Consider the following 12,119-nt stretch of genomic DNA (forward strand, 5'->3'; position numbering starts at 1 on the left):
GGAGACTTTTGGCGATGCGTACGATAAAGGTAAGTCATCTAGCCCTTCTTTGTGATGTTTTATGTCTTTGATACGTCCTTTGAAAGCTTCTGTGAGATCGAATTTATGCGTAGAAGTTGAGATTTAAATTTGAATGTCTTAATTGATTTGGATAGTATTCATTGCTTCTTATCGTTTAAATTGATTGAGAAATTAAACTTGAAATTAAATCGAAAAGTTAAAAGACTTGTGGACTTAACTAGGGGTAATAATAGTTTCACAAAAGAGTTAGTAGAATTTTTATTTTTATTTCTTTGAAGAGTCGGAAGCATAAAGATGATTCCTATATCATAAACATCGATATGCATGATGTTATCATTGGTATCAATTAGATGATTGAAAATCATGTTTTGATTGATTATTAAAAAAGAAAAATATATCTTTAATCATTTGATGATGATAAGTCACACTCTTCGTGGAAAGAAAGAGATTCTAAATCTACTTTTGGCCATGGAATTGATGAGGCGACTTAGATAAGAGTGTGAGACCTTGCTTGTGTTTGCTAATGAGATTAAAGAAGAATCTGGGAATAAATAGAAAGAGATAAATCTAGAATTTGTAGAGGATCTCTTACATGAATTTAAGGATGTGTTTCCGGATGATCTTCCTGGTATGCCTCCGCCTAGAGCGGTAGACCACGTCATAGATCTATATCCAGGAGCAACACCTTATTCAAGGGCTCCATACAGATTCAATATTGATGAGCTTAAAGAGCTCAAGATACAACTTGATGATCTTTTGAAAAAGGGTTTCATTAAACCTAGTGTATCTCCTTGGGGTAGTCCTGTGTTATTCCAAAAGAAAAAGGATGGTACATATAGGTTATGCATTGACTACAGGGGATTAAACAAACATACCATCAAGAACAAATGTCCTCTTCCTCACATAGATGAATTGCTTAGCCATTTGAGTGGTGCCACAATATTTTCAAAGGTCGACCTACGTTCTGGCTACCATCAAATCCGCATCAAGGCTGAGGACATTCCAAATACTGCTTTTCGTACACGTTACGGGCATTATCAATGTACAGTTCTTGCTTTTCGTTTGACTAATGCACCAGCAACTTTCATGTGCTTAATGAATGCTATTTTTCACCCATATCTTGATGACTTCATTCTGGTATTCTTGGATGATATTTTTGTGTATTCTAAGAATGAAGAAGATCATGCATTGCACTTAAAGAAAACATTTGAGGTTTTGCGTGAACATAAATTGTATGCCAAAGCAAGTAAGTGTTCTTTTGCAAAGGATTAGATTGTGTATTTGGGAAGAGTGATTTCTAAAGAGGGGATTCACATTGATCTTGACAAAGTTAAGACTATTGTGGAGTGGCCAACACCTAAGTCATTAAGGGATGTGAGAAGCTTTATGGGTCTAGCACAACATGAGAGAGCACACATTAAAGATTTCTCTAAGATAGCAAGTCCTTTGACCGAATTGGCCAAGAAAGACAAGGGTTTTGTGTGGACTTCTACCTGTGAGACTGCTTTTGAGACCTTGAAGGCTAAAATAGCGGAAAATTGTGTTTTAAAAGTTCCTGAGATGGGCAAACCGTTTGTTGTGTCATGTGACGCTAGTGGTGAACAATTAGGTTGTGTTTTGACACAAGAAGGAAAAGTGGTTACATATGAGTCTAGGAAATTAAGACGACATGAATTGAACTATGCAACACATGATCTAGAATTGCTTGTTGTTGTTCATGCATTGAAACATTGGCGTCATCTTTTGCTTGGTGTCAAATTTGAATTGTGTACTGATCATCAAAGTTTGAAGTATATTTTCACTCAGCCATTGCTAAACAACAGACAAAGGAGATGGATTGAATTGCTGGCTGAGTATGATTTTGATTTGAAGTATTTGTGTGGAAAAGAAAATAAAGTTACAGATGCATTGAGTCGTAGGCCCATGTGTAATTTGTTGATAGTTGTGCGGTCCAATTTGATTGATGAGATACATGCTGAAGTTAAAAATGATTCCTTTTATATGCCTATTTTGAAATTCTTGTGTGAGAATATTGGTGAGATGTATGAAAACAGATATCACTTGTATAAGGGAAATCTGTATTATTATGACCGCTTGTGTATTCCTGCAAATTCTTCTTTTAAGAGTCAAATTCTGCATGAGTGTCATAATTCACCTTTTTCTTGTCATCCTGGGTTAAATAAGACATGTGAGAAGATTAAAACCTCATTATTTTGGCCGCGTATGAAATTGGATGTTAAGAATTATGTGCGTGAGTGCTTTCAATGTCAACAAGTTAAGATTGAGTATCAGAGGATGCCTGGTGACCTTCAACCCTTAGACATTCCTTTATAGAAGTGGGAGTCTATATCCATGGACTTTATCATTAGACTTCCTACTACTCGTGGAGGGTATGACTCGATCTTTGTGGTGGTAGGTAGACTCACAAAACAAGCTCACTTCTTTCCTGTAAAAATAATTGATACTGCTTTGACCATTGCATGCTTGTTTGTGAAAGAGATATTTCGTTTGCATGGCATGCCCAAGAGCATAGTGTCTGACAGAGATTCTAAGTTCACTTCTCATTTTGGAGAGCAACTTTTGACTCTATAGGTACCCAGTTACGCATGTCTACTGCTTTTCATCCTCAAACAGATGGGGAAACGGAGAGAGTGAATCGTATTTTAGAAGATATGTTACGAATGTATGTCAATGAAAACCAATCTATTTGGAATGAATATTTGCCTTTGGTTGAATTTGCATACAACAGTTCACATCATTCATCTATTAGGATGACTCCGTTTGAGGCAATGTATGGCTATAACTGTCCCACACCTATTAGTTTTCTTAACTCGAGGAATAAGGTAGAACTGTCACGTGAGATGCTTGAGAAAATGTATGGCTATAACTATCCCACACCTATTAGTTTTCTTAACTCGAGGAATAAGGTAGAACTGTCACGTGAGATGCTTGAGAAAATGGATAACGAGTTGGCCAAAATCAAGGGGAATATTAGAGAAGCTCAAAAGAGACATAAATTGTATAATGACAAGAAACATCGGGTTGTGGAGTATGAAACTGGTGATATGGTTTTCTTAAAGGTTATTCCCGAGAAGTCTCATTTGATTCTTGGAAAGGATAAGAGATTGTCTCCACGATTTGCTGGGCCATTTAAAATTTTGAAGCGCATTGGTTCATTAGCTTACAAATTGGAATCCTTCTCATATCAAAGTGCATCCTGTATTTCATGTGAGTTTATTGAAAAAGTATGTTCCTAACGTGCATCATGTTTTACAGGACAACTCTAAGTTGAAAGATGACGGAACATTGACAGTAGAACCAGACTTAGTGCTAGATAAGCGTGTCAAACATCTGAGAAATAGAGACATTGTGGAAGTTTTGGTTAAATGGCAGAACTATCCAGTAGAGGATGCATCATGGGTTGATCTTAGTGTTTTGCAAAGTGAATTTCCCTCCTTCCAACTCTGAGGACAGAGTTAATTTTGAAAAGGGGAGATTGTAACAAGACTTTATTTTGAGGTGTTTTAGCAATAAAATTTTTTTTCCTAGGAAGTTTTGGTCGTTTTTAAGTTAGTCCACTGTGTAGAAGGATGTGTGGGTTGTTTTCGTCCAATAAAATTCTTTGATCCGGAAGGCACTTCCTGGGGCATTTTTGAAGGTGTTAACATGGGATTTTGGAAAAGTGTTGTATGAAGCGATTGAAGCCTGTGTTATAAGGAATAACTTTGGTTCTCTGAGTCTTTAGAGATTTTGATGTTTTGATGCTCGTTGAGGGCCAAAGATTAAGAAAAAAGTAGGATTTGCTGTTTTTGCATCGTTTTTGTAGAAAATGTTGTTTTGCAGGTTGAATTTCAGCAAATCAGAGCAGGCTATGGAAATTTTTCATCACATAGCCGTCGAAGAACGCAACAAGGGCAACAAGATTGTGTGAGACGGACTTGGGCTGTTTGGGCTCCGTTTGGGAGTTATGTTCAGTTGAAGACAGCTAAAATTTTGGGACTTAAAAAAAAATTTAAAAATCTAACCTTTACGGATCGCTTCGCGATCACGTTCTTACCTTATTCTCGCAGGTATACTTGATGCGCAAGTCGAGTCGACCGAACGCCAAAAATAGAAAAGCGGCTATTTTGAGAGGTCGCATGCTTTTGGGAAAAAAATCAGAATAGAAGGACGGGTGGTGCGTTTTGGGGATCATTCACCGATCTCTTCCTCTATGAGTGCGAGTGCGAGTGCGAGTGAGAGTGCGAGTGCGAGTGCGAGTGAGACACTGCATGCAAGCGAACTGAAGCTCGGGGGTGGTCCGGAGGTTCGAGCTCCGTACAACGGAGTGCGCCCATATATTCTATTGCTCCTCTATTGTATGAAAACTCTATCAATCAAAAGATCTCTTTCTCTATCTTTTGCTGTCTATCTCTATTATTCTGTTCCTGTGACACTTGTGCAAAGCTATGGTGATTGTCCCTTGAAGCAGATCCAGGAGCTAAAGGAAGTGGAGGGGGTGCATCATCATCATCATCCTTTTGATATGAGGGCCCACCCCAATCTATCTATCCATATCTTGTTCATCATCCTCATCCTCATTTTGAGTGAAATGCTTGATGAGAGCTTGGTTGACCAGAGTGCTAGTGTAGAACAAGCCCTTTTCTTCCATATCATCTTTAATAATACTAACCAAATTTTGTAGATCCTCCAAATTTAATGTTAGTTGCCTTCACAATTAAAAATATTGATTGGAAATTGATAAATATATTTGTCTAGAATGGATTGTTTCACGACATTGTGTACTTCCTATAGACTACTAAGGGTAGCAATGTTGTGATCTAATCGCCCCTGCTCTGCGAAGATGTCCTTGATCACTTTCCACTTATCAATGTTGAAATTGGAATTATGTAGCTTCATCTGATCCAACTATTGTTGAATCTCCTTGATGGTCTTTAGGTATTGCTCCCTTCTACATTCTTCTTCAATTAGATATCCTGTACTTGAAATAATTTCCTTTCTTTACGCCTCTGATTTGATTGTCTCTCACTTGAGCTCTTCCTCTAGATGGCTGATGTCAAACTACTTAACGAATCTTTGCACTTCCATCATTTGTCTGATAGCATTGCTAGTAGTATTTTACCCCATTTGGATGGTTGTTGCTACACACTCATCTGTAATCACTTTTGCATGTGTCTTGTCAATTCCATAAGTGAGCACAAAAACTTTGTATGGAATTGGTAATTTTTTGATGAATCCATCACCAGACTGTCCACCTGAGGTGCTTACAATGGGTTGACTGGTGTTTCATTGATTGTAGTTGAGACAATGGTAGTGCTCAGATATGGTTCCCTGCTCTTGACTTTTTTGCAATTCAATGGAAGTATCTAGAGTTGTGCCAAGCAATGTAATTCCAAGTACTGCTCAAGTTCCAAGCGCTTGTTCAAATACTATCGATCCCAGAATTCTTTAATAAGTTTTTATTTCTTGTTGGGAAGCTCAGATGTTCTAGCTTCTACCTTTCCTAGATCCCTTTTTGCCTTGATAGTGACTAGAGATATTTTCTCTATCTGGGACTCCATACACCTGTGCCCAATATGGAAACTGCCAAACATACCAAGCTTTGAACAAATTTTGTGTCTTTAGTTTGCTAGTCTAGGTGTCAAAACTACTTGAAGAGAATTGAACTCAAATTAATGCTTTTGAATGCCAAAATTGGAATGCCCTAACCACCATTCTTTTGTTTCTTCGTGCTCTAAGTAGTTTTGTTTAAAAATTTATTGATGCTATTTGCACTGCAAGGCTGGGCCTTCTAATCAAAGGCAAATTGAACACATGGGAGATCACTCCAACAATGATCCAAATGCTTTTTTCATTGATGATTGTCCCTATGTCAAATTCAAATGTACCAATGACTTGATAGATGGTGGTAGCTTCCATCACAACCAACATACCTCATGTTTGTAATAGCTCTTTCCCTCGTTCCAACAACACATACTTGATGATGTTTTGATGGGGCATTGTGGACAGTGACTCAACAGGTACGAACCTTGCTAGAGTTCATCTTGCTTCTACTCATCAAGCACAACCTGCATGGCTTGAGTAGAAATCATGCCTTGCTTCACCATTTTTAAGCTCTATGATAGACTCTGTGTAGAGAAGGAAAACTCACTAGAGAATGACGGGTGATGCAAACCACAAGTACTCATGTGTGCCAACATGTGCAACAGTTGGAGATTAAGGAGATACAAGAAAGACATTTGTAGGAGGAATCTCTGTGCACATAGGGGGTGAAGGAATGATCATAGGGTCACACGCCCTTCTCATAGTTATTCTAATTCAAGCCATGAATGCTCCACTCTTTGCGTGCCTCGGGAGTATAGCAGCTATTATTGACATGCCAAAATGATTATCGGTGGGAGTGAATGAATGAATGTTATGAAATTCAGATGCCTATTGATTACCTCCTATCTAAGTTTGGAAATTGGTGACCTTCTTGTGTTAATGTTGATTGTCCTTTCTATATATGAGCAAGGGTGCATAACAAAGGACAATGGAATGGATGTCTCTCTAAGACTATTTTGGTTGGGCTAATAGCACTTTGCCATGGGAGAGTGTTTTTCATTCATTGTAGTCAAATGCCTTTGTGTGTTGCAACGTGCCTTGTGGTTATTTATCATTGTTTGCAAATAGATAAGAATAGAGTTACTTGTTGTGCTATTTATATGGGAGAACATAACCAACCTTGTGCTTTGAAGGAAAGTGAAGATGAGTAGAACAAAGGATTGACTCGGTGCTACATGTTTGAGAAATTCAGCATACTTTCACAATAGCTACTTAGCTAGAGCATGCTACCATCCAAGACATGATAATGGATAAGCTAGTCATGGAGACAACTGACAATATTGCCACTATTGAAGATGGAGAGTTTGTAGAATTCTTGATACCATTGAGAGGTGGAAGTGCAAAACACATCGGGTGGCCTCTACACCAAGACTATGCATGATGGCCTCATCATGGGAGGTACACAATAGGGGCACCACCTAGCAAGACATGCAGCTAGGACGCACACATATACACAATCAAACATGCCATGGAAAACAATTTCAAGATCCACACTCAAGTGTGGGATGGGGTGGTTGGAAAACAAGATGAGAGGAATGGTGAGTGAGTGAGTGAGAATAGGCATGCTACTCGTGCATGTAGTAACGAAGATAATGAGGTAAGGGAAACATGCAAGTATGCTCACTTCTCATACCAGAGGTGGCGAATCCGCACACCTTAAGATGCAAGTAGCAAAATGATAGGAATATGAGAGGGATATAGAGAGTGTGTGTAATGCCCCAACGGTCCTAAGTGTGTTCACACACATCACTACCACATGTATATGGTAACAAATCCCCATTGAAGTGATGCAGTGAACGAGAGCTGGCACATAGAGTAAAGGGAAGTGACATGCCCTGAGGACAATGATCAGTCCACAAAGGGGAGTAAGCCCAAAGCTTTGCAAAAAGCTTCAAACTTCTCACAAGACAATGCCTTTGTGAAAAGATCTGCAAGGTTGTCCTGTGTTGGCACATAAGCTAAGTTGATCTCTCCTGTTGAGAGCCTCTCCCTGACATAGTGGTAATGCACCTCAATGTGCTTTGTGCGATCATGAAAAACTGGGTTCTTTGCAACTGCCAATGCTCTTTGATTGTTAGTATAGATAGTGTTGATAGTGTCGTGTCCAACACCCAAATCAACCATAAGGTCTCTGAGCCATACACACTCAACCGTAGCTGTGAAGACTGCCTTGTACTCAACCTCAGAATTGGAAGTGGCCACAATAGGTTACTTCTTGCTCAATCATGATATGCATAATCTGCCAAGCATGAAACATAAACCACTTGTGGACACTTGTGTGTCAAGACAACCAGCCCAATCTGAGTCCAAAAAAACATGTATGGCTGGCAACAATGATCCCCCCTTGGGATAAAACAAGCCAAGATGTAAAGTGCCACTCAAGTAACAAAAAATCCTCTTGACAGCCTGCCAATGCTTAGATTTTGGGCTATGCATAAATCTGCTGACCTGTGAGACTACAAACTCAATATCCAGCCTCATGTTACATACATAAATGAGGCATCCAATAACAGTTTGGTAAAGAGTGACATCTGCATGATCAGTAGCATCATGAAGACTCAATTTCAAACATATTTCCATGGGAGTAATAGGTTTGCAATCCTCAAGTTCAAACTTACATAGCAATGTCTCTATGTAACTTGTTTGACACAAGGCAATACCACCATCACACTACTTAAAGTGTATACCCAAGTAATGATGCAATAGCCCCAAATGTTTCATCTCAAACGTAGCATTCAGCCTTAAATTCAGCAATATGTCTCTCATTTGGTTCAGTGATAAGTAAATCATCTACATAAAGAACCACAATGAAAAATACATCACCCTCATGCTTTACATACAATGTGCTTTCTATTCGACTCTTACAAACGCCTTGTTTGACCAAATGAGTGGTAGCCTTCTCGTACCAAGCACAAGGAGATTGCTTCAACCCATACAAAGGTCTGTTACATTTGCACACCTTATCCTCTTGTCCTTTCTTGACAAAACCGCGAGGCTACATTACATAAACTTCCTCAAATATGTCACCATTCAAGAAATCAGTAACACTGTTTGATTGATGTACATCCCAACCAAAATGAGCTGCCAATGCACATAGAAAACACACAGTAGTCATACGACAAGTGGGAGTAAAAGTCTCTTCATAATCTATGCCTTTTTACTGTGCATAAACCTTTGCAACAAGTCGAGACTTATAGCGATCAATCTCACCATCCGGCTTGCATTTCAACTTGTAAACCCACTTTGTACCAATGGCCCTTTTGCCAGGAGGCAAATCACATAAAGTCCATGTGTCATTTTCTATAAGTGTATCATATTTAGATTGCATGGCAACCATCCAATTTTTTGAATTCTGTGCTTCATCAAAAGATAGAGATTCCTCAACATCATGTAAGCTAGACACAGCCAAAGCATAACAATCTGATGCATGGCAAGAACCAGAATGAGTACGACTAGACAAAGGTGCATCCAATTTACTGTCACGCAAAGTATGCACCAGCCATTTTGGCATACCTCTAGCCTGCTCATTTTCAACCCGTTCCTCATCAAGCACATCATGTACATCTACATCAATACTAGGATGATCTATGACATTTTCAAAAACCCCCATAGACTGTATATTTGCCTCATTGGAATTTACATTAGAACTTCCACCACTGAAAAGAGGCAACAAAGTGTCATAAATGTCCTGTGAGGTTACATTATTGTCTCTAGTACATGACAGTAAGGGATGAACAGAATCTTCTACAAACACAACATCCCGTGAAACTAGAATACGTTTTTTTTGTGGATGATACAACCTGTAGCCTTTGATTTCAACAATATAACCAAAAAAAGCACATTTGATAGCCTTATCATCCAATTTTTTGCGTTGTGTTTGTGGCACCAAAGTATATGCCAAACAACCAAAAGCATGCATGTGCTCAATAGAAGGCTTTCTATCATGTCATGCTTCATATGGAGTAACAGACTGCAAAGATTTTGTAGGACACCTGTTGAGTACATAAGTGGCACACATGATGGTCTCAAGCCAAAAAGAATGCGGCAAAGCTTGACTTTTGACCATACATCGTGCCATTTTCGTAAGTGACCTATTTTTCCTCTCAGCAACACCATTTTTTTGAGGCGTATAAGGCACTGTACATTGGTGTTTTATCCCATGACTAGCCAGAAATGCATTTTAGGCAACGCCTGTTTACTTCATTGCAAACTATGAAGCAGACCACCCATGGTGAAACAAATGCCAAAATCAAGAACAAAGATTGCAAAGCTCTGGACTGTTTTCTGCCGCAGCTTGAAAGCCTCCAGCTCCAGATGCAATCACCTAAACATGCAGCTTGAAGGCATCTCACATCATGCAAGATGTTGGTATGGGCAAAAGAGTTTATGATGATCTTGTTAGTCAGAGCACACCGTAGCCAGGGAGAGAGAGTATATCAGGCGCGTGGAGAGAGAGAGAGAGAGAGAGAGAGAGAGAGAGAGAGAGAGAGAGAGAGAGAGAGAGAGAGAGAGAGAGAGAGAGAAATCTAGCTTCCTGTGCGGAAGCTTGTCTCTTGGAGTGCATTGATTGCGGGATATGCCCAGAAGCTTCACAGTGTGGAGTGTGGCATGCAAATTTTTTGGCATTGCCAGCCTGACGTGCCCTTCATGCTCCGTGTCAAGTGTGCTATTCTTGCTTTTTATCTGGGGAAGAAGATTTGAAAATGCAAAATATTTGAAAAAGGAACGCGGAAATGCAAAGGGCAAGAAACTATCAAATAGGGGCTGGAATGAGAAAAGGATCATGAAATGGGATCCCAAAGATGGCCGTTTCCTTTGATTATGGTCGCTTGGAATGCGTTGATTTGGTGGCCATTGAAACGATGGTGGAGGAGGGCGTCATAGGTGACATTGCAGATGCCAGCACAAAGAAGCAATGGCTGCTAGATGTCGCGATGCTAGGAATCCTCCAATGCTGAGTAGAAAATGGCCAAGATGCATGATAAGATGGCGTCATCGAAGATTGTCACCCAATTGGTAGTGAGGAACATGACTCCGTAGTGATACTTGAACACCCAAAGAAACATTCCAGCCAGTAGGTCCCTCGTTTGTAAGTATGCATCCGCCTCATCCAACAAAAGAATCGTATGACAATTTGTACGTGATTTCCATTATTTGGGTAAGCCTTGCTTCCACCTCATCTGCTTCCTTTCCTATCTCGAAGGTGCTTATGGACCACAACGCACATTGCAGACTCTCCACTAGGGCCTTCACTGTCAGAGCCTTGCTTGTCCTTGGTGGGCCATGGCACAACACTAAAAATTCATGTTGATATTGTTAATTAAGGGTTGTTGAAAAAGATGTCGTGCTTGGCAATGCCTTGGTTGACATGTTTGCTAAATGTGGTGCACCTTAGAGAGCAGCAGAACTTCTTGAAAAGCTTCCCGGCGTCCGGAGTGTGGCCTCTTGAAACACATTGATTGCTGGATTTTCCCCATAAAGGCATGTCAGAAAGGTCTAGTATGTTTTCAACAAATGCGAAGCGCTGGCCTCACTCCTGATTGTTTGCAAGATTTGCTCCACAATGGCAGCACTAGAAAGCTCTAGGCTGCTTTTTAGTAGATGTGAAGTAAGGGCTCTTGGAGAAAGATATTGTGCTTGGCCGTGTTTTGATTGATATGTATGCTAGATGGGATGCCCCAAGGAATACGAGTTTGTGTGTGTGTGTGTGTGTGTGTGTGTGTGTGTGTGTGTGTGTGTGTGTGTGTGTGTGTGTGTGTGTGTGTGTGTGTGTGTGTGTGTGTGTGTGTGTGTGTGTGTGTGTGTGTGTGTGTGTGAGAGAGAGAGAGAGAGAGAGAGAGCCTACGGACGGACAATACAACGGATTCATCCTACCCGTAGACCATGAACATCAAAAGCAATGTAAGTAATGGTAGAAATGATAGCAAAAGTGAATGTAACAGTCCACATGTTGGCAGAAGTCGTGGAAGAGATGTCGATGGCAGAACATATACTACTGAGAAGGTAGGGGAACAATGTATGGAAGGTCAGATTGCGCTTCGATGCAGATGACAAATACCAAAGGTAAAATTATATTCCATATTTTGATTTTCTCTATGTGATCTCAAAAGTATTTAGATTACATCATATACACATTAAAGGAATGAATTCAATCATTTTTATTGGAAAGATTGTAGATGAAGGTGACAAGGATTGAAGAATCACAATGAACGAAATGCATCTCTCTCTCCATCTTTATTATAATGTGTAAATATATACCTTCATACATCTTTTAATGTCAAATCTCATTTGTGGTGCGAGGTCATAGAGCTTTTGGCAAAAGCTTCGAGGAGATATGCTATGGAGCCATCGTCACAAGCTATGCCATGCGGTAAAATCCACACCACTATCACTTTTTTACTTCTTACCATATACACAGTGAAGCAATTAAGGAAAACTAGTTCCTCAGCTCAATTATCGACAAGGAGTGAGTCGAAGTAATTACAAGGCGATAT

The sequence above is a fragment of the Adiantum capillus-veneris genome, chromosome 20 (genome assembly GCF_014529385.1).
Source record: "Adiantum capillus-veneris isolate H3 chromosome 20, ASM1452938v2, whole genome shotgun sequence".
In the NCBI taxonomy this organism is placed as follows: domain Eukaryota; kingdom Viridiplantae; phylum Streptophyta; class Polypodiopsida; order Polypodiales; family Pteridaceae; genus Adiantum; species Adiantum capillus-veneris.